Below are 18846 nucleotides of genomic sequence, written 5' to 3' on the forward strand. Positions count from 1 at the left end.
CATGCTGGCTTTTCCAGGAATCTCTCTGAACAGATGCATGTGCGACAAAAATCCATCAACGCAGAATTCGTGCTCACGCAGGTCTTGACAGCTTGTCGAAGTTCTGACGTGCACCCTAACTTGATATTGAGCTGCTTTCACAGGATACAAGATGTTAGTTTTTTACTGGACCAAAAATATGCATATGTAATTAGAGCAGCACTGAGATCCAATCCAATGAAAGTGCACGTGCACACACACACACACTTTCTTTGTGGTTGTGTTTGTGGTTAATCTTTTGTGAGTGAGCCTGTCCTGAATTGTCAGGAGGTGATGCCAATCTGACCCTAAAGCTAACAGAACAATGCCCATTTAGCTAGTCAAGGAGTGTATGAAGGAAGGTTTTGGTACAATTGTAAAAATTAAATTGGTGTAAAAGTTTGCATTTGATGAATAAATAAAAATTCCCGTTAATTTATGTTGAAGGAACATTTGTACCAACTAAAAAAATCATAGATTTAAATGGTAAATGTCCACTTACACAGCGCTTTTCTCCAAAGCGCTTTGCAGTGTTGCTTCTCATTCACCCAAGGACACTCACAGCCAGGAGGGACCGGGAATCGAACTGAGCCTGTGGTTAATGGATGACTGCCTCACCAACTGAGCTACAGCTACTTTTTTGCCATTTCAAAATAATGGAATGCAAACTTTTGCACTCAACTGTAAATATAATTTAAAACCATCGGTGAGAAAATTGAGGGTTTCATTGTGAAGTAACTGACTCTGTTTAAGATCTGAGTTTTTTTTTCCTACAGCAGTGCTGCACACTTGTTATATCCACAGCATGAAACTGATCTGGGTACAGTGGTGAAGTGGAGAATGTGTCATCTGAAAAATGAGTTTACACCATCGGACTGTGCTGCACAGTAGCAAACACACACACACGGATGGAATCTTTAAAAATAACAGTGGAAAAACAGGCTTCGCTCTCACTGAAGCACAGACACACCACACGATTTTCACTTTGTTGTATGAAGAAACAAAGAGTGTGTAAGAACAGAACAGAAGTCTGTTACTTAAATAAGGACCATATTTCCTGTAAAACCTTCGTCCAAGTCAGTTATAGTAAAAAAAAAAAAAATGCATTTCCTGCACAGAGCCTTCACCACAATCCCAGTCTACACCTTTGCAGGATCAGTGACTGTGACCTAACCATCAGGATTTAACATCAGTGCTGGATCTCACTGTGCTCTTATGGGAACAATCCCTTCGGCCATGTTGGTCAAAAGCCTGATCAGAGGTAAAGCAGCAGGATGATCCCCATGGGTTTGTAATTTTCAAGTGTTACACATAAAAGTAAAGCATAATTAACTTTTCCCAGACAAGCTTTAAATTAAATTATAGAAATTTCACATGTTGGATCAATTAGCGGAGCGGGATTTTCACTTTCACTGACTGATGGTTGATCGTGCTCATGCAGCTGTGATGAGCTCAGCTCTGACTCACAGGGAGATAAAAATAAGACCTTTTCTTCCTGGAGCCTGTGTGAAATTCAGGGTTAAAGGGATGAGGAGAGATGGAGCTGAGATGTGCCTTAAAAAAGGGAGGATGAGAGGAGGTTAATTAGGAGACAAAGGAGGCTGCTAATGAAGAGGGGGAGGAGAAAATAATGGTCTTATTAACACCCCCTGGGTGTCCTGCTTGCTTTACTTACAGTAGTACAGCTGGTTCTTCCTTCTTCCTGCTCTGCTTGTGTTAATCATGTTTTCTTTCCTGTCTCCTCTTCTTTACTTTGTTGTCTCACCACCTCCTTCTGTTACCTGCACTATGTCCCTTTCTCATTCTCTAGTCTTCCTCCACCCTTCCTGTCTTTATTCTCCCCTCATTTCCTCCTCTTCCTCACTCTCTGTTTGCTCTCCTGACCTTGCTGTTTATCTCCTTTTTCTCTTCCTTCCTTTTATACTCCTTCCTGTGCCACATGTTCCTCCCTCTTTTTTTTTTTTTTCTTCCATGCTGGCGCAGTCTCTCCCTTATCCTCTCCCCATCTCTTTCTCCTTCAGGAGATGACAGGCTGAAGCAGGTTGTTATTAATCCAGTCTGTCCTCCCTGGGGTTTGTACAAACAGACTGACAGGACAAGTCTCCAGGAGAATGCAAACACTCTCAGAGCTGACACAACAGGGAGGGGAGGCAGGCAGGGGGAGCACAGCAATGAAGGAGGAAAGAAAAGGTGGACAAGGGGGAGTTAGAGGGCAAGGAGGGAAGGACAGGATTAGAAATAGTTGATGCTCACACATCCCACTGTAGAACATTATGTTCATGAGACAGGTGGTTTGTCGGTGGGAGTGTTGCTCTGATTGTTTCTGAAACACAGCTGATCTAAACTCTGTAAGGTCCCTGAATGTCTCACATGTGGAGGGTCCAAACAATAGTACACAGTCCCCAAATTTCCAGATCCACATAAAGATCCAAAAGACACAGTGGTCAAAAACACGAGAATACAATCTGTTGAAGAGTGGAGTTAAGAGGGGTTTTAAAGAGGAGGGGTGTGCTCAAGAGAGATGGCACCAAAAATGACAAAGAGAGGACATGAAGAATCATGACACTGAGAGGACGTTCAGCTTAGTACGTGAAAGTATTTCACATTTCAATCAGAGCGTGTGTTTATTGGCCAATAAGGCCTAACTGAGCCTAACTAACGGAGCCTTCCCAGGTAACAACTCCTGAGATTACCTGCAAAATTTGCATTTGCATTTTTTTAAGCATCTGCCATCGGGTGATCGGGAAAATAATTATTAAGGCAAATAAATGATGTATCAACCCAAACACAAAAAAAAGGAACTGGGCAAGTGAAATAAATAAAAGTGAGCAGAAGATTGTGAGTGTAGCTCACCACCAAATAAAGTAGATCATTTAAAGTCTTTCCCTCTATATTCTAATAGCAGCAAAAACATGGAGCTCTGCCATAGCTGAGCATTGGTTAGACTGAGCTGAGCGGAAGGATTAAGGTTTTTAAAGCCACCTGCTTTTACCTCGTCTAAATAAAAATGCGTGTATTTACATGGAACAGCACACAGCTGAAAGGAGTAAGTGGAACAAATACGGTTTGAAATATCCTTGTTTTGCTCTGACACCTAAATAAAGGCATTTCAGTTTAAGATGATAGAAGCAGAGTACCTTGGTTTTCTTTCAAAATCAATTTGGATCTATTGCTTCCTGAAAACCCTTCAGATGAATACTGCAATATGTCAGAGCAACAATCATTTTCATCTTCACAAAATTCATCCTGACAGTTTCTGCTCTGAATCATAAGCAGTCATCCTCCTCCTCACTTTAATTTGCTTTCCTGACATATTTTTACAGTTTCCTTATTTTGCTCTAATCTTTCTCTCAGGAGTTTTATAACACTGTGCTGTAACCCGGACTTTTGACCTCATTACTTCTTCTTGTTCCATGCAGTGTTGGTGCCAGAGCTTGGAGACGTGGACTTAACTTTAATCACATAAATGAAGACTTCCGGCTTGGCGTGGAATTTTTTTCTCAGGAGCCTGATTTGTGAATGGATGTCTGTGACAGGACTTAGCAAGACTTGAGTCTTAGGTTATTGTTACTTAAGTTACACCTGTCCTGATGCCAGGATGTCAGAACTAGTTTAAAATAGCTGTCGGCAGACTTCCCACCTGACCTGGGCCTAAAACTAGTCCTAGGAATCACACTGAACACGAACTGCTACTGCTGCTTAGTGTCCGATATAAATAGTTGTTAAAAAGAAGTACAGTCCATTCTGCCTTACATGCTGAGGGTTGGTGTAGAACAGTGGAAACCTTCAAATGCTTTATTATTTGACACCTAAATCAATGATGTAGTATATATGGAGGTGGACGAGGTGGTGGATGATGCAACAAGGAGACAAGTGTGAGATGTCTTGCACTTTGATGATGATCACAACACAACGTGGCACCATGTTTGTCTTGTAACGTAATCTCACCCCGAAGCTATTTTCCCTAATCCCTAACGCAGGTTCGTGTTTGGATCCTTTGTCCACAGAAGCATCTCGCAGTTCACCTTCACGTGTCCTCGTTGGCGCTTGGGGTGAGGATTTTATCGATGGTTGTCAATGACTCCAGCAGTGATAGTCAAACTGGTGATTTGTGCAGCTTGTTGTTGTTGATGCCTGGTGTTAATGTTAATTCATTTTATGTGCTTCAGAAACCGCGATCAAACACCGCGATTTGTTTTATGGCACAAACTGTCTCCTGTGATCGACCCAAATCAGCCACATCTGTCCTGCTAATAAAAATGTAAAGTTACATACCTGTACACACACAGAGCTAGTGCACCCTGCCTAACATGGTTTTGTCCAGCATCCTTTAATGAGCTCTGCGTTATGAAATGTTAGAAACATCTGTCCTCCCACACAATCTAAGCTCCATCTTCTGGCAACTCCTAACCAGTTCGGACACCTCTGGAACCGGAGCTGGAACTGATTACCTAATTTGTGAATGTTGACAGATTGCTTTTACTCCCACTCCTAAAAGTAGGACCACATTTGCATCATTCTGAGAATGTTTGGCCAGTTAGGAGTGACTTCCTGCTCTGAGACACTTGAATTCATAACATTTAATCTGAGCAAAATCGCACAGATCACAGCTCACTATGAAACCTGGTTTGGATTTAGGTGACCCCTCACCACTGTCGGGCCTTAGATTTCTAATGGAAATTTGTCCATTTTGTCTCCAAATATTTTGACCAGTTCAAAGACAAAAGGGATCAAGGGTCTTGATTCTGACAGGACAGACATGCAGTGCTGCGATGCTTTCATCTGTATTTATGTAACACGCTGAGGTGGTGTGGTCACCATGGAGGGTCTGAAGAGAAAGGTGCCTTTGCCCAATTCAGGAATTGTTCAAATTTCTTTTTTTAAAAACCATTCGTACTCAGGGTGGTGACCTTGAACTATAAATATCCCTCAATGCCACTTGAGACAAAAGCTCAGCAAATGGGATCTATTGTGTGTTAAGAGGTTTTTCACTTGATGCCGATGACACTCATGGAAAACTCCAACTGAAACCGAAGAAATATCATAAATCATCTTTAGTTAAAGAGTTAAAGTCTCACAGCTCCTCGGCTCTTCGCTCCCCAAGCTCCTTCTCTTCTGACACAAACAAGATGAACTATATAAGTCAGCTTGATTAATGAGGTTGTTGCCTTCTTAGCCTCCTTCTGTCCTGCTGGACACTGAGATCCTTTGTCTAAAATGTCCAGGGTCCATGCTTAGCTTTGAGCACAGCCTCTTGTCATCCTAACTGTATATTCTGTTGCTGGAAAATGCCTCCACATCCTCCTCTGTATTCACTTAAAAAGACTTTTCTCATGAACTCTTTTGAAAAACCCCAAACAATGAGCGTCTGAAGCCGAACGAGCTGAGCACAAGCCTTGAGGATCTTCCTTTGTACTGTAAATGTGGTGGGAGAGAGGAGAGCGATGCAGCAAAGCAGCTCATTTGTAACTTCAAACTTTGCTGTAGAGAGCCGATTTACATCCTGCTATTATTCAGGATTGAGGACATTTAATAAGCAGTTGTAGTTTCTTAGAGGTGCAAATGAGGAGGCCTGGATTCCAAAGTGAGAAACCTGCTGTTTTAAATGCAACAAACAAATAGAATAAACTGCATTTTTCTATGTGAAAGAAGTTAGTAAAACAAACATCACCTGAAGGCACCTGAACCCGTTGGCTGTTTGAAAATCCGTTAGTGCTGCTTTTAGTTACAAGCAAAGATTTGTAAAACATCACACACACACACACACACACACACACACACACACACACACACACACACACACACACACACACACACACACACACACACACACACACACACACACACACACACACACACTACTGCCTTACTAACACTTTGTCCAGTTATGAGAAACAAAATACTTTTTTAATTTCATATCTTCGTAGATAAAACACAGTGAATGAAAAACTCTTTTGAAGTTTGAAATCTGGGACTGTCACGATCTGGCCTTGGTTTTCATTTTGTCTTCACCAGCTTCACTTCCTATTTCTTTTATTTTCTAGCCTCATAGTTAATTCCACCAGCTGCACCAGTCGTTATCTACTCTGATTGTTTTCACCTGTCCATTTAAAACCAGCACAGTCCTCTTCCCAGGTTCACTGATTTTGCTGTGTAGTACGCACATTTTGAGTAAATGTTTGTGGTTTTCTGTTTGTATGTACGCACCATGTTTTTGTTCTCCATCTGACACCTTCATATTTAGCTTCTCTGTTTTCCTGTTGGGCCTTCACTTTGTACTTTGTACTGCAGAAGAAAACCATGAGCAGCTGCCATTTTGCTGAAAAATGGAGGCCAAAGACTTTTGTAACAGCGTGTAATTTTGCTGCAGACGTAACGAGACGGGACACACTGCAGGTGGGAAGGGGAAACTAAGAGCAATGCTGGCTGAAGTTTTTCAAATGTCATTGTTTTTTGTAAGAGTTCTGTAAGAAGCACAAAAGCAACTCGGTTAGGTTTAGGGAAAGATTCATTATGAAATAAACACTGTTTAACAGAAACAACGTCTTTATGTTTGAAGTGCAAAACCAACCACTCATACGCAGACTGTGGCTCCCTTCATAATATCAAGCTGCTTCCACCCTGTCTACTAAATATTATATTTGTGACAACTGAACCGCAGCCACAAATGTGTTTTTCTAAGGAAGTTAGTTGCAACTGCGATATGTTTTCTGTCGTAATGAGGGGATGATAATTATAGAAAGTTGAGAGTATGTTGTGTCATTGTTGACTTATTTCTCCTCCCTACGTTGTCTGATGCACTTTAATTGAAACCTACTGGAAACATGGTTCTTGACACCATATTTCTTTGCCTCCAAAATATTGGATCTTGCAGTGTGACTCTATGACTGACTATTGCTTATTTAAACTTCACTATGTTCTGTACAGACTCTCACAGCACTTTGAGATTAGAGTGACATTGTCAAGAACAACAGTTTTCAGGGGTCACCAGAGCGGAATTCAAACCAGCAGCCTTCTGGATTCCAACCCAGTGCCCTACCCCTGAGCCATCAAGGCTCCCCTAGGTTAAAGTAAGATTTTCTCTGAAGTCCCTATGAAGCTTTTTTTATTAAGCCAGATTACAATGTGCCCATTTAATTTGAAACAAAACCAAAGTCTTTCTCTAACGTTACTGGCTTACGTTACACAACACATGAACCTTGTGTTAATCGGGAAACTGAGACCATTTGGTAGATTTCTGTGCGAAGCCAGCTGTTAGAATCTGTATCTGTAATAAATGTGGTGCTTCTTTCATTCTGAAATGCTCAGCATCAAAGTAGCCATAGATAATGTACCTTCAAGAATGTAATTGCTGGTGACACTGACCTGTAGGGTCATGTTTAAGGTAGAACAATGTCAATAAGCTCACATGACGCCAAAAAACAATATTATATGCATAATTAAATGGGAGAATCTGCAATGCCGTCCATCTTTATATCTGTACTTAATTTCAAAAACAATCTTGGGTTCGCTGCCATATAAAACTTTCACCATGTGAGCACATGCAGACAAAGAGCAGGTGAATAATAACAAGATGAGAAGAAGAGAGAAGGACAGAGGTGGGAGTGAGAGGTGGAAAAGTGAGACTGAGTAGGATGGAGAGACCGAGAGAGACGGATAAGAGGCCAAAAGGAGATGAGAGGAAAACAGCTAAGGGCCATGTAGGCGGAGAGCAAATGTTAATTTAGGGTATGTTCCGTGCCAAGGTCTCTCAGAAGAGGAGAGCAGATGCCGACTAACAAAAAGAACTTAGGAACTCAATAAAAAAGAAATCTGGCTTCTGAGAAATCAGGATGCTTTTTCAAGCCCAGAGAAGCTTTTCATCCTCTTTTGTTCAAGCACAATTTGTAGGTTTTCCTCCTCTGCGTTTCTCAAAATAGACCCTTTGGCTTTCAGATCTCTTGGATTCTTTGCCTCATTCAGTCTGGAGGAGCAGGTTTAATACTAGATCAGTGAGATCAAAATCATCTCACTGCACAACTGTTACACTGAATCAATCGTCTCACAGTATTTGAGTAAAGAATCACCACTGAGTAGGTGATTAATAAGTACACCGATGCACATTGTGAACTGGATGGGCAGATTAGCTCAGAGCAGCTCATTTATAACATAAAAATATTATTTAATTTTATTCTATGAAGTGAGTCAGGGTCAATTTTTTACAGAGCTGTTGCTACTTTTTCTTTCACGTGTATGTTGTAACCTGCATTAAGTAAATCAGGCTGGAAAAATTTCGTTTTTTGTGTTTCCACTTCAGGCTGTGGAACAACGACCAGAGTGTGTGTGTGGTGGGGGGGGTTCTTTTCATTGTGTACTCTTACCCACATTGTACTACGTATACCCCATGTCCATCCAGGCCAAGCTGAAACCATGGACTGATTATCTCCATCCTTCTGCAATCTGTGGATATAAAACAAGTGATGTTTTGTGTTTCTGACTTTTCTTTTTAACTACAATATGATTCTGAGCATGAGGAAGCCAACAGATTCTGCAGAGAAGGACCACAGGGTGTGTGTGTGTGTGTGTGTGTGTGTGTGTGTGTGTGTGTGTGTGTGTGTGTCAGCTGTAGAGACACTGTGGCAGACATACACTGACAAACACATGTACCAAATATGACACACAGTCTGACAACACTGCAAACCTACAATCTTCGGGCAAGCTTTGCAACCACACACACACACACACACACACACACACACAGTGTGTGTTTCTTACCCTTTTATCTTTTATCGTTCTTCACATTGAATAGTCTTCAGATGTGCAGTAGTGCTGATTCCTTCTTGCTCTGCCTGTATTAGCAAACTGCTTCTCATTAGCATGTTGCTATCAGATCATCAGCTCCAGCTGGCATCTCATGTTCCTGTTTCCATTCTGCAGGAAGAGCCAAGATCTTTGACAGGTCTCAACATGAAATGTTGTAATTAAAGCAAGAATCTGTATAAAACGTCCAAATCTCTGGTTGTGTTTTAATCCACATGGTTGTGCTTACAGCCAAACTGTCACCGTCAGAGATGTGAACTGAACTGAGTACGAGTCATTAGGTGAGGAATAATAGCAGCTAAGAAGAGGAAAGTTGAAGAGAAACAAAATCAATGTATTCAGGCCCCGAGGAAGCGTCAGCTCTCAGTGACTTGGAAACTACGCTGCACACAAGTGAAACTTTGTGCGTATTTAAGCAACGTAGAACAAAAAGGAGCAAGAGTTTGAAGAATTTCCTGTCAGCGTGGGTCTGATGAATATTTACAGCCTTCAGAGGCAACAGTAAAAACCCAGAGAGTGAAGCTTTTTCACGTTTGGATGTGGTGGTAGATGTAAATAAAGTGTTTATTGTGCACGTAGCATACAACAAATTGGCTGAGCTGCTGAACGAGCGTGGGATGAATACTACAAGGAACCATCAACAGGTACGGTTCAATCAAATATTCAAACAGTGGTAGTGAAACTGCTATAACTGACAGAACAGCCTGAAGCTCCATGCTTTTCATGCATCGGAGCGCTGCAGTCATACTCCCTAAAACCTAAAGCCCCAGACTGTCAGGCTCCTGAGACCTGTGAGCCAACTCCCAAGGCTCTGCCTGCAGGCTTCAGCGAGTCAGTTAGAGGAGACCCAAAGAAAAGCACTCATTATCTGTGGGCTCCTGCTTTATGGGCTTTTATCTTCGGGCCAGTTTGCTCTCTGTGCTCTGTTCAGGTATCCATTTTCCCAGCAGTTGAGCCTAAATCTTGGTGTGTGAGCCTGAGTCATATCACTCCCTCTGAATCTGCTGCAGTGTTCTCCACCATTTTTACCGGAAAGCCAGCATAATAAACCAGGACGTCGATGAGGCTGAGAAAGTTACTACTGAGCTGCCGCTGGATTTTTTGGAGCTCAACATATAACGAGGGGCATCTCAGAATGGTAAAAGTGCAGCGCTGTGCCATCTTCAGGCAGTGGTTTAATGCTGCCAGACCCTCTTAGGTTAACTACCAGAGAGAGTTCTGATACTGCAGAACATTTTCGTCCGAAACTGAGAGAAGGTTCCAACTTATGTTTTTGTGTGAAATAATTACAGATGCAGCTTCATGTGTCTCTGTTCACTCGCAGATGACACACTAGAGGAAAAATAAATAAATGCTACGACAGGGACATGAAGGACATGGGGAGGGAGAAAGATGAGTGGATGGACAAAAGCAAGAAGAAAGAATAAGGATCAGAGAGAAAGTTTTTAATTGCACCCAAGGCTCACAGACCTCGATAATTGTAATCTCAAGGACGGAGTGATGGGGAAAAAAGCTTTCAACAGTGGAAGAAGTGTTAAAAAAAGACTCCAAATCAGAAAGAAGCCACTTAGAGATGCAAAAATGATCATTGTGGGTTTGTTCGTCAGACCAATAATAACGTTGCTTACTGTCCAAGGACAAAAAGGCCTCTGTGGAAGCCCTGAGGGGATGGAGTGGAAATAAACAACACACTTACAGAAGAGTTCAGCTGGAGATCTTTGTTCACTAAACGCTTCCTTAGTCAAATTCTACTATATTTCCATTGTCATAATAGATGGCGTGTCCTCTGGAGGCCACATATAATTCTGACAAGGCTCGTTCACATCCTTTGTCTTTGAAAACATCTGCTGAAGCTTAACATCCTCAGGGTGAGAGCTCAGAGATCAATTCGGTCATAAGAGGAAAAAAAGTGTAGGTAGGTTAAATTAACAACAAATCAATGATCTTTTCTAATCCAAACAACGTAACCGCCTACAGAAATGTGTTTAAAGGTTCGGTCATTTAATAAATTAATGGTATTTTTAATGTTTAAGACTAAAACCAGCAATGAATTGGCTCCAGTCTGCAGCCTGCATTAGGTTGTTCATTTGTGCTGTAGACTGTAGTTGTCCAAAAACATTCAAAAACATCCGACACGTTTCTTCATGACAAAATGCTTTGAGCAAGAAGAAAAGAAAAGTGGCCCAAGCTCAGAATGATTATAACCAGTGATCTGCAGTAAGCTCGGGGCGTCTGTGCATTAACAAGATCTTCAGGGCCTTTTCTTTTATTTTGAAGTGCAGGACATCTTGGGTACAGGTGATTCCTTGCTATCTAAAATATGGGTTTATCAATTTTGAGTCCAATTATTTGTTCTAAACATCACATTTCAATCTGTCATTTATGTAATTGATTTATCAAAACATTGTATTATGCTCTATAGTAGACATAATGCATATTGCACCAAGAGAAAGAAAAATGACAATTTAGGGATTTACCACAGAATTCCTCTTTGTACCTGCTCTATCAAATTTGATACGAAAGTTTTCTGCAGGTTTTTATGTTTTAAGTTGCTCATTTTGAAACATTATTACATATGTAAAAGAAAATCTCACCTTGAAGTCTATAAGATGGCAATATGCTTTTAATCGACCCAACCAGCTGGGGGCTAATGACATTTAGCCAATTAGCATATTATGTCAGAATTGTAGTGCAAAAGGGATCCACCAGGGGACAGGAGACAAGTATCAGATTGTATACAACAGGGTTTTAAACAAAGGTTTTACCATATGATGGTGCAAGAGGCCTCAGAAATGTGTGTATCAAACCCAATGGCCACAGCATTATATAACATGACACAAATACCCTCTCAAACAGATCACAGGTTATAAAGAAGATTTATTATTACTTTTTGACAGTCGAAAAGAGTTTGTCCGATTTAAACTGGTACGGTCAACAGACACAGTTGGATTAAACTCAACCCTCAGCGGCATCATTATGTGTGTAATGTCGTGTTCATGAAATATTTTCAAAGAAATTGCGTGTGTTTTTATGAACCGGCATATAACTCTGGTACTGTAGTATTTCTACAGTTGATTGCTATCATGGCAAACATAACTGATAATTAGATTTTCATTATTTCCAGGCCTTGCCAGCATGTTTGCTGGCAATGTTGATTCATCATGTATGAGATATCGAAATCCAGAGAAAACACACACACGTACCAGTTGTAATTACCACTTGGGAGCAAACACAGCCTTTTTTTTTTCTTTCTGCAAAATCCCTTTTGTATTTACCTGACATCCTCATGAGAGGAGTGTGACACGCATTTGCCGTTTCCTTTGCCGCCAAACTGTGACTGGCCCACAATCAGTATACTGCTGTGTTTAGCGGGCAGAGGCTCCAGACACCAAACAGAAACCTGAGCTGCTTCACACGTTGCCGTGGCTAAAACGTAAATTGTCCATGAGTGTGAAGCACCACAGCGAGAGGCTCTGGCTTCAAACTGTGCCCCTCGCTAGCTGTGGAACCACTAAAAATGGCTGCATCACAGTGTGCACGAGAGTGAGAGCAGCAGGAGGCTGAAACCAAAAATTATGTCCAGTAACTTGGACAGAGAACAGAAACCTTTTATCTCTTATAGATTTAATATTTGGTTATTCAGCACATAGAATAAAGAGGCAAACTGTTAGCGAGAGGTTACATGTACTGTATTGCTCATTGCAGTTATTTAACAACATGTTTGGAGATGTGGCAAAAAATTATTTTGTATATACACTCACTGGCCACTTCATTAGGTACACCTGTACAATCCAATACAGCTTCTACGGCCATAGATTCCTACTTTTACAAGTTATAATTCCTCAGGTTTAAGTTGAACCTGTCAGAAAGGTGATAATTCTACTATGTTTATTAGTGAAATCATGGTACATGGAGTCAAACTTTTGTGTCCTAATGTTTTGGCTGCACCATTTAAAATGAATGAGGCAGCAAAAACATGAGAAACACCTCTTAATACAATCACCACCCACTACAACCTCAATAATGAAAACATACAATCATCCCCTTTCTGAAAGGAACATTTACATAACTAATTAGCATTGGATTGTACATTGACCTAATGAGGTGGCAGAAAAACTCTTTTCTGTCCCGTGTTGTAAATTCATCCCTCTGGTCAGACGAGGAATTCTGTTCACCGCCTTATTAAAAGTCCTGATCTTTGTAGTATCTGTGCCTGGTAATTATGGCCTCGCCTACGATCGATGTTGAGGCCAACATGTCCTCTGACTTATCGTCTTATGAAATTGTGGGTTAAGGCACAATAACTTCATGCTTTGGCTTGAAAAGATTATAGTTTGGGTTAACTTGAATACATGTTACAGGACCTTCACCATTACGGTTACAATAATAAATGTTAGACGTATACACTGGAGATGAACGTCGATCTGCTGTCAGAAGGTCCTGGGTTTTTCGGGACCCAACTATAGACCTCCACCCTTTCAAAGCATTTGGAGTTTCTCACTCCAAATACTGCGTCACCAACTTTCTCCCTGCTTGTGCAGATAACCTGTTGGCACAGACTTGTGTTTTAGAGTCTCGTTGGGCTGTACTGGGATTAAAAATCCGCCCTGGACAGACCCACGATAGTAATCAGGGCTCTAGCCTTTCTCAGACTCCCTTTCAGTGAATGATACTAAGATGCAGCCAGCACACTACTACGATGGCAGTATGAAGTGTTGCAGTGTGATGGATTCCTGTAAATGTTGTTGTTTGCTGTTCATCCATCTCTCAGGCCTTAGCAGGAGGCCTTTCTCCCTCTTGTGCTGCTCATCGTGCTCATGTTGCACCCACTGTAGATAAGGTTGTGGTGGTTCTACCACAGGAAACATGTTTGGGCCATTTAGCACAGATTAATTTTTTTTCCCCAGCAGTTTTTCTACCTTGATATTATTTGGCCGGTTCTCCACTGCTGCTCCGCCTCTGACTGCATCTTCATTCACTTGTTCTCCATCTGTGTCTCTCACGAGGAACAGGCCGAGCCAAATTAGGATGGGATTGGGCCACTACCAGATGAGAGACAAAGCGATGGACCAGAAGACAATCGCCTCCTCGCCCAAAGCGCCATCAGCCTGCCAGGAGAAAGTCCAGTATGGCTGTTGATTAATAAAAACACAGCATATCTGTGTGTGGATTTGTGGAGCCTTCGTTTTATTTTCCATGGTGATTCATTTTCAGGTAGCATCTTATCTCTGCCTGTTTTACACTTGTCAAATCTTTTATCTATCATGTGTTTATATTGTGAATCTGAGCCTCATGTTGTTTCGTGCAGTTTACAGCAAATATAAATCATGATATAATGTGCCTCCCTGCTGCTTCCCCTGTTTATTCTCTACAGCGAGTGACAGCATGACACACACCTGTGACTGGTTAGAGAAAGGAAACAAACCCTGTGTATGAAAGACACAAATCCCACCAACAGAATGACGCCATGATCAAAAGCATTCAGCACGAGTCCAGATTTAGCAAAGTGCTGCTACGTGAACCATTGATGTAAATGGACGTGTTGAGATTTAAAACCCAGGTAAATGTTTTTTTTTTTTTTTTTACCAAAACCCAAAACAGTGGATCAATAAAAGCGATTCAACTTTGTTTTCTAATCTTGTGTCCAACTCAACTTTTCAACCCAGTTTTCACTCTGTTTTCATCTTGCTGTTCGCCCTCAGCAGCTTCTTTAAATAACAGCATGACACTCTTGGTTCCTCTCAGCACAAACTCAGACTGAAGTTCACCTCTGACATTAAAGCTCAGGCCTATGAGGAAACTTTCGAAATTGTCAGATATGATTGTTATTGTTGCAATTGTTGGATATTGGTGAGAATTTAAGTTGAAACAGACCGAACACAGACAGAGCTAATTCCCCTCTGCTGGCAGTGAACATGCCCCCAGTGTTAACTGAATGACTCTGGGCACTTACACAACTGTCTGCTGTTGGGAAAAAGGAGACAGAAGGTCTTGAGCTCTTCAACTCTTCTCTCCACTTTAATTTAAAAAACAAGATACATGTGTGGGAGACTTGCTGCCTGCAAACATATAGAACATTTCATAGACCTCCAAAAATCCATCATTCATTCAACAGTGGGCACAATAAAGAGTCTGTAATAATAAGTAAAAAAGATTTGTAAATAAGTAAACCACAGACCTTGATGTGAAATGATCAATTGCCACAAGGGCAGAGTTACAAAACTAACAATAAATGATATTTGTGTACTTCTCTTTTCTAAAGAGGAGTCATGGTGCTTTTAGCAACATCCTCCTTTGCGTTTTACAATCTTGCCACAACACTCACCTTTATAACCTGATGTGTAGCCTGAGGATGCTTCTTTAAATCCCACACAGTCACTGATAAAGCATTTAATGCAGCGTATTAAGAAATGAGCGACTGTTTGTCAAAGTTCAGCTTCAATGTTCTTTCTTTGTTGTCCTATTTTGCTGTGCTGCTGCTGATTTCTTGCCAGAGAAAAGCAGACAAAAGAATCGTTTTACACATATTTTCTTTTGCAGTCAAATTTCAAATGTATTTATTCAGGGTAGTTTCTGTTCCCCTCTGCAAAAACACCCTGATCACATTCACACACTTTTACACCAGGGAGCAGGTCAGTACAACCACAGTCTGACCTGTGGTTGATGAAGTAAATGCTGCTTTTCACTTGTCCAAAGCTGATTTTATCCTGCTAGACTTTGGGAACTGAAATATCAACTTCCCGCTCTCAAATTCTCTTCTCCAACCACTAAATATATTATAGCTTTGTGTACCTTTAGCAATTTGCCTGGATGTTGCGGTTTTGCTTTGTTGGTTTAGAGCAAAACATTCCCTGTGTAGAAGATATTCCTGCAGCTGGGCTCTGGGGCTGGTCTGATTACTTCCGTTACAGCAGTCTGAAAGTACAGTACATCATCTCTGCCTGTGCCTTTATTTCGAGTTGTTCAAAGGTTTAAACAATTAGCCACTGCTGTTAAATTCATACACTCTGTTGAAATTAAAGTAAATTCCTTTCTTTGTTGCATGAAAAGCAATGAGCTATTAGATTTAGCTTTAAGCCCTTGGATGACATTTTGGCCATCAAAAAAAAAAAAAAAAGATCATCAGCTGTGCAGATGTGTTCAACGATTACTTTTCTGGAAGTGTTTTGATTTATTCCAAATTGGATCTATAACACTGAAAGGGAGGTTAAGTGGCCTTAATGGTACTTTGAATTCAGGGTGTCATGAGAGTGTGTCTGTGTGTGTAGCTGAGAGGCTGCGAGAGGCTGAAAGAAAAACCTTATCAACATGAAACACACCGACTTTACTGGTCTCACATTCTAACAAACATGGATTATCTGCACACAAATAACCTAAACACTATGTGAAATTATACCCATAAACACACACACGTGAATCAGTTGTGTCCCCAGTCAGAAAACTGAGACCATAACTGCTGTGTTTGTATCTTTGTATACACACGTATGAGACTGCAGCCTTTACAGACGTGTGTGTTTCTGAGTGTATTTCCCGTGATTTTGCTTGTGTGAGTGGTGAACAGCACTTTGTTGAGTGCTAAAATGCAGCTCTCCAGCAACAATTTATGCCAGCTGTAATTTCAGCACCATGGACAGCAAAACGCTGCAGCGCAGTGTTGAGGAGCATTTCAGGACCTTGGGCAGCACCACCAGCGTCTCAGCTGCTCTATGTTTTCAAAGAGGACGTTCCACTTATTACATGTTAGCATGACTTTGCATATTCTAGGGACTCAGGAGACCTAAACATTGATCCTTATTCAGTTTACTACAAAAGTTAAAAGCTGGAGTAATTTAAAAGTTCCCAATGAACAAACACAAACACACATACTTTTCAGGCCTTCCTATTAAATGTACAATACCATACCTGCTCACACTCTGATTATTATTTATTCATGATTTCTCTATGTTGCTTTAGTCTGTGCACACAGAAGAAGAGAGAAGGATCTCTTTTGGGATCCTATTCCTGAGGTCTCTTCCTTTTATTTGCCTGTTAAGTTTTTTTCTGGATGGAGCTTTTTTATCCAATTCAAAGATCTAAGACAGCGGTGGGAAACCCATGCTCATTGAGGGCCAGAGCCTGGGGTTACACAATGCTCCCAAAAGCCCACCTGATCCTGGTAATCAGCAGAAGATTGTGCAGGGACAATTGGAAAACAAGCAGTGCTGTGGCCCCTTGAGCAGCATGGGTTTCCCACTCTGGTCCATTAACACAGGATGTTGTATGTTGCACACATTAAAGGTCCCGTGAGGCCAACTTGTAACTGGTTTTGTGGTTAATGTAATCACAAATCTATGCAGCTCAAGGTAAAGCTTAAACTATTGCTGCAGTTTCTGTTAAGCTGCAGCTCCCGGTCTGTGTTTATGTGTGGTAAGTGGTACTGATCCTGGCAGAAGTGTCCTCTGCTGAGAAAAATCACAGGTTGCTGACAAAACACAAGCGCGCACACACAAACACACACTTAGCAAACAGAAGACAAAGCTCTCAAAAGACTGTAAAGTGTAGCCCTCTGCGTTGACAGGTTTTACATATAAATACACACTCTGAGTGCACCTACTCGCAGACAAGATGAAGACATGGAAAGAAAGTTGAGATGCAATCACGCACAAAAAGCCATGATAGCACGGTAGCAAAGCCAGAAGAAGCATGTACCGAGCAATGTTGACATTCATACGGTGAAGGAGCCCCCCCCCCCCCCCCCCCACACACACACACACACGTAAGCTGAATTAAATAAAAACATATTGTGTTTTCAGTGAAAGGCCTCACTTATGCCATTTTTCAAGAAATTCTAACACCGTGCTTCTTGAAGTGGCTTTTCTTTCCTGGTTTCCCTCTGGTAGAAGAAATACTACAATAATTGAACAATGGAGCTGCACTTCATGTGTCATGCCTTTGTTTTTCTCTGCCTTCTTGGCTGAGTGGTGGTGAACAGTTCCTTCCCAGGAGCTGACTGGGCCTGTGATTTGGGCACATCCAGTTTCCCAGGCTTCTCTTTCTTCTGACCTTAGAAAACCTTCAAAGTGTGGTGCTCACTCTCATATTCAGCCTGATCTTAAAGTTCTTCAAGTAGGAGCTGGAAGCAGGCAAATCCTGCTGTGCAGGAGTGAGCACAGCTCCACTACAATGACACAGAAGTGTGCAGATTCAGTCACTTCCATGGATAATATACATCCATAGATATTGATTTAGACTGTCGGCCTGAATTTACAATCATTGCCCACATGACTCTTTAATGTTAACTTTTTTTCAATGTGCCATTATTTATTTATGTTACATATCTGAGGTCGTATTTGCGGTCGTATAACACTAAGACACTAAGTGTTTTTATATAATAACTAAATCTATGTTATGACCTCATGGAGTATCTATACCAGAATTATTGTTTTTTAATTATGCTACCATCATTATTTTATTTTGTACAACACAAGCAGATCCTGTCACAGTGATGCCTACATGATATTACAACTTTAAATGTCTCGAGGGCTCGGAACATATAAAGTAACCAGGGCTGTTTCTTTTTCACTTTATTATATATTGTCATAGTTTCTCTAATACATTGGAACAGATTTTGCACCAAAAGAAAACAAGCATACACAACCACATCAAATAGAAATTCATATTCAGCACTACACTTATTTAAACACAGTGCATCAGATATACCATAAGTAGATTTGAAGGGTGGGTTTCCTCAAACACAGATTTAAAGGCAAAAATGGCCCCAGACCATAAAAGAAAATGCCCTAAAAGCAAATTGTTGTACCTGGAAATAAAACAGAAGCCAACGCGCCGTCATCCTGCCAACTCAGCCCAGCAGCAAAAGGTATGGAGCCATCTGATAGAATGTAAATAATTCAGAAGAATGGATTATCTCAGCTTTATTACCGGAGCTGTGGAGAAGGTGCCAGAAGGCAGAGAGATGTCGACTGATTCAAAGTTAAAGACTCTCACACGCTTCACTGTGTCGTGACTACGCAGAATTTACAAGAACAC

Source organism: Channa argus, chromosome 6 (assembly GCF_033026475.1).
Source record: "Channa argus isolate prfri chromosome 6, Channa argus male v1.0, whole genome shotgun sequence".
Taxonomy (NCBI): domain Eukaryota; kingdom Metazoa; phylum Chordata; class Actinopteri; order Anabantiformes; family Channidae; genus Channa; species Channa argus.